Source organism: Miscanthus floridulus, chromosome 6 (genome assembly GCF_019320115.1).
Source record: "Miscanthus floridulus cultivar M001 chromosome 6, ASM1932011v1, whole genome shotgun sequence".
Classification (NCBI taxonomy): Eukaryota; Viridiplantae; Streptophyta; class Magnoliopsida; order Poales; family Poaceae; genus Miscanthus; species Miscanthus floridulus.
The window spans coordinates 73,843,337-73,853,099 of NC_089585.1; positions in this window are offsets into that span (position 1 = coordinate 73,843,337).

A 9,763-nucleotide genomic window follows, 5' to 3' on the forward strand; every position below is an offset into this window, starting at 1 on the left:
TTCTTACGAGCCATTGTTTTACCTGGTGTCTTATTCTTTTACCAATGACGGATGAAAGGAATAACTGAATCTTGCATATTGCTGAGCACCTGTTGAATATTTATGAGTAGTTTGTGATCCATCTGGGTGATGAGCTGAGTTTTAGCTTCCGGTTTGGCCTGTGGAATCCTAAAACCTGTCATTTGGCCGGGAGATTCAATCACAGTGCCCAAAGATTGCTTAGTGCCCTTTTTTTTCCCCCAAACATGTACTTTTATCCTCATCTTTGATACGTAAACATGTTTCTCTGTGTGCCAAAATGAGGCAGGAAACATATTCTAATGAGCCTAATCAGTTACCTCTTGCTCTCATCATATAGATGTCCATGTCCATTGTCCATTACAAATGTTGCATAGCGAGAAAGAGATTTTGTATAAATTGTGGATACTAATCCAAGCATGAAATATCTATGGTTTGGAATATATCTTCTGTTCGATTGATGGATTGAGCTGATGAAAATGATTGAGGTGGAAGGGTGCAGTGATGTTTGTTTACATCTAGATGAAGCTAGTGGACCCAGTGACTGTGATGCCCCAAGCATAACAACATATATAAATGCAATTTCCTTTTTTCTAGAAACTCTTTGATGTGCATCTAAATAATTATGATTATATTTACTGAATATATCATGGATCATTAGGTTATTGACATAATGAAAACAAATTTCTCACATGTTATTCAATGAGATTTAAGGAATGATTACCTGTACCTTCGTGTATTACATTTTTTATCACTCTTATGTTAACGTATAAGATTGCCTTCAGCTAGCCAAATATAAATGTAGCATCAATTTCATTAGATGGAACACAGGAACATACCTCTTGCCTCAGCTATGTTTATGTTATTAAAAAATCTCTGACAGATTTATTTCCTTAGTTGCTAAATTTATGCTCCAGTTTGTGTGCGCATTTTCTACCGGTTTGAGGATGCCAGGACGGTTTTTAACTCAGCTTCATTACATTGAAATGATTTCAGGTATGTTGTGGCTGTCAGCTTTTAGTGGCGTGGCATTTCTTTAGCACCAAAGTGGTAGCCTACATTGCTGTGTGTGGGCTTGAGGTGTTAAGACACTGTAATAAATTTTGTATTGTAAGTTCGGTGCTTTGGTTACTGTAACTGTTCTATGTGTAGACAACCTCACAGCCTGATCATCCTGGTAGGAAACTACCCTCTATTGCCAAATGAGACATGGTCTGCTCACTAATCGCTCTTCCATTTTTTGCTACATGGCTTAGTTCCCAAAAAGCATGCTGATTCAGTTGACATTATTTGCCGCCCTTGTTCATAAACAATTCTTTTGTTCCTCCATGCTAGCTGGAATAGTAGTATACATTTAGTTATATTAAATGTTAAATTCGTCACATACCATGGTCTTTGTTTCTCGCTATAGACAGGGGCACAGATAGAGTTATGTTTGTTTGCTCAATCATATTTAGAAAAATGCTTGCTTAGCAACCTTAGTGTCTGGCTCTGTTTTCTCGGCTATTAACAGAGATAGAGTTAGTTTTCCTAATTACATACCTGGAACATGGGTATTCCAACTATCGAAAGTACCAGATTCCATAACCATGTATCATCCGCTACTGAATTATTAGCTATTCGTGGTGTGGTGTGCTTGACTTGATTCATCTCTTTGTGTTGATGTTCATGCTTTTCATTATTTCACATGTTCAGTTTATGTCCTTTTTGTGAGGTGCTTGTGATTCAGACAATCTCCTGTTTGCAGCATGCACTGTTCCTGTATGTTCCTTTGATTTGTTATTATCTCTGCATTTTTAACATCTATTTTCCATATTTCATTTTTTCTGATTTGTCCTCTCGTACTTTGCTGATTGATTAAAGAAAAAAAATTCCCCACATAGGTTGGCTGGCCTGTTGGGAGTGCTGCTGCTAGAAATAGTCTAAACCCATCCTGCGGCATTTAGGTGAGTTCTGTGGGCAACTTTAATTATTTTGCCATTCCCTGTTTATCATATCAATGTCTTCCCTTGAGTCCCATTATTTGTAGGTTGACGGTTGCTCCGCTGTTGTTATTCAACATAAAATCTTTTGTTCCAGGGAGGTACACAATTTTGCTTTGTGTTTTCCTATCAAGGGATAGGTGTCAATGGTTCAGCAGAGGTACACAATGCTTTGCTAATCATGCTGTATGCCAGTGGTTCCTGGATTGCTCAAGAAAGGATCCCACCCCCCACCCCCCAAAAAATGATCAGTCCTCTGCTGCTCAGAGCGGCAGAGCCCAGGAGAAAAAGAAGACCGTGATAGCCAAAGCCACCTTTGGAGTTGTGAATTCACAATTTCACACATTCTTTGTCAGTCAGGCTCCAAGGGAACTGCTATAGCTGCACCAACCGTATCCTTCTGAGTTCTGACTTTGTTTTTTTGTAAAAGATAAAAGAAAATGGAATAGTTTGGGCCCTAGGAATCATGATGAAAACGATAGTTAAGCCTTGCAACCATTATTTAAAACTTATGAAACAAATCGACTGTAGTTAAGACTTCTGTTGAGAGATCAACTGGCACACCACCAGCAGATACAAGAAAAAGAATGTATTAATTGCTCGTGCCCTGCTTGGGCAGCACTCTATTTCATAGTGAACTCTTGTTTGTTTGTAAATGGTAAAGGCTACCAAAAGTTCCTTACAAACTCAAACATGTTGAAACAGTCAAAGTGACAAAAATCTAATGCAGCTTTTTTTTGGAATCCAATACAATGTTATGTGGCTTTTGTTCGGCGCTATGACATAATGGAACAGAAACTGAGAGTCATGAGGTTCACATGGCTCCCGTTCCATGCTGCTGAACAACAGATCTCTGAACCAACTCGCCTTCTACATTTATCAACATCGACTCCTGCCATATTTTGCCGAATGAAAATCAAAGGGAAATTTAATTGTTTCGTATTGATATTGGGATAAAGAAGGGAAAGTGTTGCGTAGGGTCATGAACTCACCATCTCGAGGGGTCTAACTCTGTGCAAGAAAAAACCATCTACACTCGTTTGGTGGCCCTGGGATGTCCAATGCACAGTATCGTGTTGTCTCGGTGGAAGTAACTGTTGTGAAACGGTGCCTGTCAGTACGGATGCCCGTACGAACGCCCTTTCACAGGGTGATCTCATCCAGTGCAGTTAGTAATAGGTGCAGTTAGTGATAAGATTAGACAGTTAATCTTGTCACCAAAGGGGCATATCCTTTGGACAAGAGTATTGGTGAATGGTTGTGTCCTTTCAACACACCCCTTCATATGTATATAATCCTTTCAACAAATCAATGAAATGACAGTTCTCTCAAATCTGTGTTCATTTACATTTCACGCTTAACAGTAACCATAAAACCAACCCATGCTTATGTATGCATTCTGTATGTATAGAGGGAACTAAGTTATAGCAATCACTAATTTGAAGAAAAAAGGGCAATCAATGAAGAGAACACAAGTTGCCACTTCATATTTTGCAAAAAATGTGTTGAATTGGCACAGAGAACTTTGTGATTTCTGGTGTTTCCTCACCATTTCAAACCAGTAACGGATTATATCCAACAACTATTTTCCTGTCTTAAACAAAAAGAATGTGAGCATTTGGTTACAGGCAATAACCCATGCATAAATCTGCACAAGTAGCATAAAGGCTTCAATTCAGCTAAAAAGGGTAATTTTACTATTTCTTATGGATGTTTAAAGTTTGTCAAGATACCTTCATTCTTCAATGCTAAACTCTATAATTTTAACTCACCCTTGATGATTTAAGCATATGTCTTTTTTTAAACAAAAAACTCATATATGCATGTCTGTAGACTACATATTAGCATCTCCAGCAATAATACAAAAGAGTTTGCACAGAAAAAACAGGGACGCGAACTGATCATAAATCAGCTGGATGGGTTCCGTGTGGTGTAACCTGTCCACCCAGGTTCAAGTCCTCGACTTGGCATGAGTGCTCGCATTTTCCTAGATTTATTCCAGGATTTAACGGCGCTATGCTTTCAGTGGTAGGCAACGTCCCCGTCGACAGCGAGACGCCTGTGGCGACTTCATGAATCTCGTGATCTACCGACTCAGTCCTTCAAAGGTGCTGCCTGCTCCTAGAATAAACTCTAAGATGCTCGAGATGCAATACTTGCAGAGGCCATGTGTCCAGACCAATAATATCTAGAATCGTAGGGCATCTTCACTTTCTTCAAAAAGTTACCAACTATCCGCCCATGTGATGAGTTTCTTATAGGACTATCTCCATGGTTAGCATATGTTTAATGTAGCAACATATTCGCTAATCATGAACTAATTAGGCTTAATAGATTTGTCTCACAAAATAGTCATGGCTTATGTAATTAATTTTATAATTAACCTATATTTAATACTCCTATTTAACATCAAACATCCGATATAATAGGGACTAAAGTTTAGTCACCAGTATGGAGTACCTTGTGGAGAAGCAATTATAATGTACACACAGAAGAGGGCGAACTTTGGGCAGTACAACGAACTATTGAGCTACATTTTCTTTACTTTTATAAGTGAGTTTACATGTACTATGAACTAGGAACTACTAGCTTACCAGGGGATGTTCAGAGCTTGGAAGTACATGGAACCCTATAACTTACCGTCTTTGTTCTAAACTATGAGTCGCCTTGACTTTTTTTTGTACATTTATTTTATTATGCATGTAGATATAAGTACGTCTAGATACATAGCAAATTCTATATACCAAAAAGGTTAAAGTAACTTATAATTTAAAATGGGGGGAGTAGGAAAGAAAGAAAGAAAGAAACGTTAGAGCTGAGAAATGTTACAATGGCAGTGGACAAGTAATATTACACATGAGCCCCAACATTGTTAGCAATTAAATACTTACATTTTGCCAGAGTGGATCATCCTTCATCTCATGGTCGCAATTGTTACTGAAGAAAATGGTCCATTTATCTAGAACCACGGCTATATATTTTTCAAAATTTCTACATCATGCTACTTTGCAAAAACACAAAAGAGTGCCCAAGAACTTTCAACCTCGTCTTTTTTCGCGACCTTGACTAGGCACGTATTTCATTAAGAGGAAGTAGAGAAATATTACAAGCTATCCCGTCAATGGTAAGCGCCTGAGCTTACCAAAGAGGAGGCTAACCAAAAACACAAAAAAGAAAAAGAGAACCAAAAAAAGCTGAGGATTACAGCAAACTTAGAGGCGACCTCAATTGCAGGAAACATGCCAACACCCAATCAGAGGCCACCTGGGCTACGAACTTCCTAACCACCCGACGTCACACTCATCCGTTGAGGCTGTGCACAATCCAACAGAGACATGAATCATTAACACGGCTTGGCCAGAAGTGTGTCAACCACTGGGGCAAAGTCGTCCAAGAACGTGTGGTCCTGAAACAGGACCTTGAATGCCTCATACTTGGACTCCGAAAGTGGTTCAACAAAGATGGACTCATGTTTCTATATAGCTGCAGAGTCGATGGGCTTTGCTGAATCCGCGAGCCCCAACTTGAACATAAGAACCTGATGCACCTGAAAAGTTGGGTTGGCTGCCCGAGGTCTAGCAGCTAAGCGAGTACTTCTAGCTTATGCTCGCTAGCAACCCTCTCACATGCGTACAACAGCAGAGACTATGAGTATGTTTGGTTTGAAGAATGAGGTGATCCATCATCTTCTCACTCCTCACTTTTTGTATTTAGTTCGTGGAATAGAATGAGTTGATACATCGTCACCTCATTTCTCATAACCTAATAATTAATATATGCCCGAGGAATGAGTTAATTCCACCAAAATTCATGGGATGAACTCATGATATATCTGAAGTATGGGGTGACTCCACGTATGTAACGCGTATCAGATACGATGGCATGGGCAACATGCTCGGCTCTGGCGAAGCGATAACGAAATCCGGTCAAGCGAAGAATGCCCGCGGTGGCTGCGGTGCCGGGCGGCATGTCCTGGTCCATGTCGTTGCTTGCAGTACTGCTCTCGCCGTCATCAAGCTATTCGTGGGCCCTCTGAGTTTGAAGCTTCTCGTGTGCGTCCCAGCGCTCGGCTGAAGCGGAGGACACGCGGTTGTTGCTGTTGGTGTTGGATTTATTATGGGTCAGGCCCATTTATATATCTAATAAATTATAACTCTATGGCTTGTAATTGTGGGTATTATTATTTGTACCGGATTGAAAGATAAAAGGACGTTGACTCAACTTAAATGATTGGAATGGATCCGTCTAATTTGAGAAGTTGAGAAACGGACAAGGGCGTGCCACACGCGCGCGCGCGCGTCGCCGCCGCCGGCCGGGCAGTGGCGTGGCGTGGCGTGGCGTGGTGTGTTAATTTTTTAGCACCCACTAACTCGACCTGACGCTTGATCTTCCTGAGTCTCTCGATCTTCCCGGCGCATGCCTCCGAGGCTTCTCGGCTTCCCTTGCGATTCTTCCAACTCCAGATAAAAAGAGAGAACATATTCCAGAAACTGGGTTCAGTTGCTCGATAGCTTTCCTCATCTCGTAACTCTGCGCGCACGGAGGAGTGAGAGGGCAGGTGCCTCTGAAGCCCTTGTCGTCCAGGACCTTGCATGGGGGATCGGCAATTAGGTTTTTGGGGAGCGTCTACGCGACTGCCCAAGAGTCTCCGTCTCCGTGCGTCGTCTTCTTCCCGATCACCGGCGTCTCCTTCCTCGAGTACAGCAGCATGTCGACTTCGGAATCAAGGATGGGAGGGTATGATCATTTCATCTTCTCTCAGTTTGTTCCATATGTCCAGAATTGCCATTTTAAGAGATGTCTTATGTCTGTTTCTGTCAAATATATGCTCTGCGTATGTGCTTTATTGTTACAGTCATGTTGCTTCATATGTAGCCTTATGCTTGTTGCAAATATGAGATGTATATCATACCAGTTTCTCTCTGTTATGGTTTATTTATCAAGTTCACCTATTTTTGATTTTCATATGTTTCACATGATACATGATCTAGCATGTATTTTCACCATGGATATAATCGATGTCATGATTTCAATGATTAATATTTCTTTATATGTCATCATCATGCTGTTAAATTATGGAATTAAAATGACATGGAAATTGCCTATTATTCTAACAATCCAAAAACCTAATTTAGGCATTTTTCTGTCAGAGGTTTTGCTGCTGTGTTAAAGCCTGATCCTTTTGATGTTAAAAACTTCTTGGTTTGGAAAGCTAAGATGGAATTGTGGCTCACTGCAATGTCATGTTATCATATCTCTGATGGCAAACCTGCTAACTTGCCTTCTGAGGATGAGGCTAAGTTTAAGGCTGATGACAACCTCTTTCGAGGTGCAGTGATTAGCGCACTTGATCCAAAATTCCAGAAAAGCTATATCATCCTTCCTACAGGGAAAGAGCTGTGGGATGCACTTGTGGGAAAGTTTGGAGTTACCGATGCTGGTAGCGAGCTGTATCTCATGGAACAGCTGTATGACTACAAGATGGTTGAGAACCGATCTGTAGTGGAACAGGCTCATGAGATTCAGGAACTAGCTAAGGAACTTGAGCTCTTTCCATGTGTCTTACCTGACAAGTTTGTGGCTGGCGGTATAATCGCCAAGTTACCACCTTCTTGGAAGGACTTTGCTACCTCACTCAAACATAAGAGACAGGAGTTCAATGTTGAAGAGCTCATTGGTACTCTTGATGTTGAGGAGAGAGCTAGAGCAAAAGACAATGGAAAGAGTGTTGAGACCTCTACTGCTAATGTGGTACAGAAGAGAAACTCTGGATTCCGCAAGTATAAAAAGAAGAAAAACCAGAACAAGCAAGAGAACACAACAAAGCCTGTTCAAACAGCACCGTTTAAAAAGAAGAACAACAACAAGAGAGATGGAGGCTGCTTTGTTTGTGGCAGTGAACATCACTGGGCAAGTGAGTGTCCTGAGCGTAAGTTCAAGCAGGAAAAGAAATCAGCAAATGTTGTCACTACTGATACTGGAGAAGGAACAACTGGGTATGGTAATTCTTTACCATTTGTTCTTTCAGTATGTAATTCACCTGAGTGGTGGATGGATAGTGGTGCAAATATTCATGTGTGTGCTGATGTTTCTCTGTTTTCTTCCTACTAGGTCGAGAGGTCTGGCGCCTTGTTGATGGGAAATGGGTCGCGTGCTCATATTCTTGGTGTTGGTACGGTCATTCTGAAGTTTACTTCGGGAAAGACGGTGCCATTGAAGAGCGTGCAGCATGTGCCCTCCATCAAGAAGAATCTTGTTAGTGCATCTATGCTATGTCGAGATGGCTACAAAATTGTTCTAGAGTCGAATAAATGTGTTGTGTCATGTGTCAAAACATGGTTTCTTTGTTGGTAAAGAATATGATTGTGGAGGCTTGTTCCGCTTATCACTGCATGATGTGTGTAATAAAATGGTGAATTATGTTAATATTTCTGATGAGTTGGATTTATGGCATTCACGTTTCTGTCATGTAAGTTTTGGCTGTCTTATGCGGTTAGCAAATCTAAATTTAATTCCTAAATTCAATTTGGTCAAAAAGTCTAAGTGCCATGTATGTGTTGAATCAAAACAACCCCGCAAGCCTCACAAGGCTGCTGAGGCAAGGAATTTAGCACCTCTAGAACTTGTCCATTCTGATTTGTGCGAAATGAATGGAATTTTGACTAAAGGCAGTAAAAGATACTTCCTCACGTTTATAGATGACTCCACTAGGTTTTGCTATGTGTATCTCTTAAAAACAAAAGATGAAGCGTTTAATTATTTTAAGACCTATAAAGAGAACCAACTTGAGAGGAAAATAAAGCGGTTAAGGTCCGATCGAGGTGGAGAATATTTCTCTATTGTCTTCGATGAGTTTTGTGTGGAACATGGTATTGTTCATGAGAGGACACCGCCATTCTCACCACAATCCAATGGGATTGCTGAAAGGAAAAACCGCACTCTAACAGAGTTAGTGAATGCCATGTTGAGTACAGCGGGATTATCCAAGGAATGGTGGGGTGAGACGATTTTGACAGCATGTCATGTCCTGAACAGAGTTCCAACAAAGAATAAAGAGATCACATCATTTGAGGAATGGGAAAAGAGAAGATTAAATCTCTCATATTTGCGCACTTGGGGTTGCTTGGCTAAAGTAAATGTGCCAATCAACAAAAAGCGTAAACTTGGGCCTAAAACTGTTGATTGTATTTTTCTTGGTTATGCATTTCACAGCGTTGGTTATAGGTTCTTAATTATAAAATCTGAAGTTCCTGATATGTATGTTGATACAATCATGGAATCTAGAGACGCTACATTCTTTGAGAATGAATTCCCAATGAAGAATACATCTAGTGAAACAAGTCATGAGACTATAATTCCCCATGAACACGAACTGTCTATTCCAATAGATCATGCTGAAGAATCTCATGTACACATCCCTAAGGAAGATGACACTATAGTCACTCGAAAGAGCAAGAGACAGAGGGTTGCAAAATCCTTTGGTGATGACTATTTAGTGTACCTTGTGGAAGACATACCAACCACCATTAGAGAGGCATATTCTTCTCCTGGTGTTGACTTGTGGAAGGAAGCAGTAAGGAGTGAGATGGATTCTATTATGTCTAATGGAACTTGGGAGGTCGTTGACCGTCCTTATGGTTGTCAACCTATAGGTTGCAAATGGATTTTCAAGAAAAAGCTTAGGCCTGATGGTACAATTGAGAGGTACAAGGCAAGGCTTGTGGCCAAAGGATATACTCAAAAAGAGGGTGAAGATTTCTTTG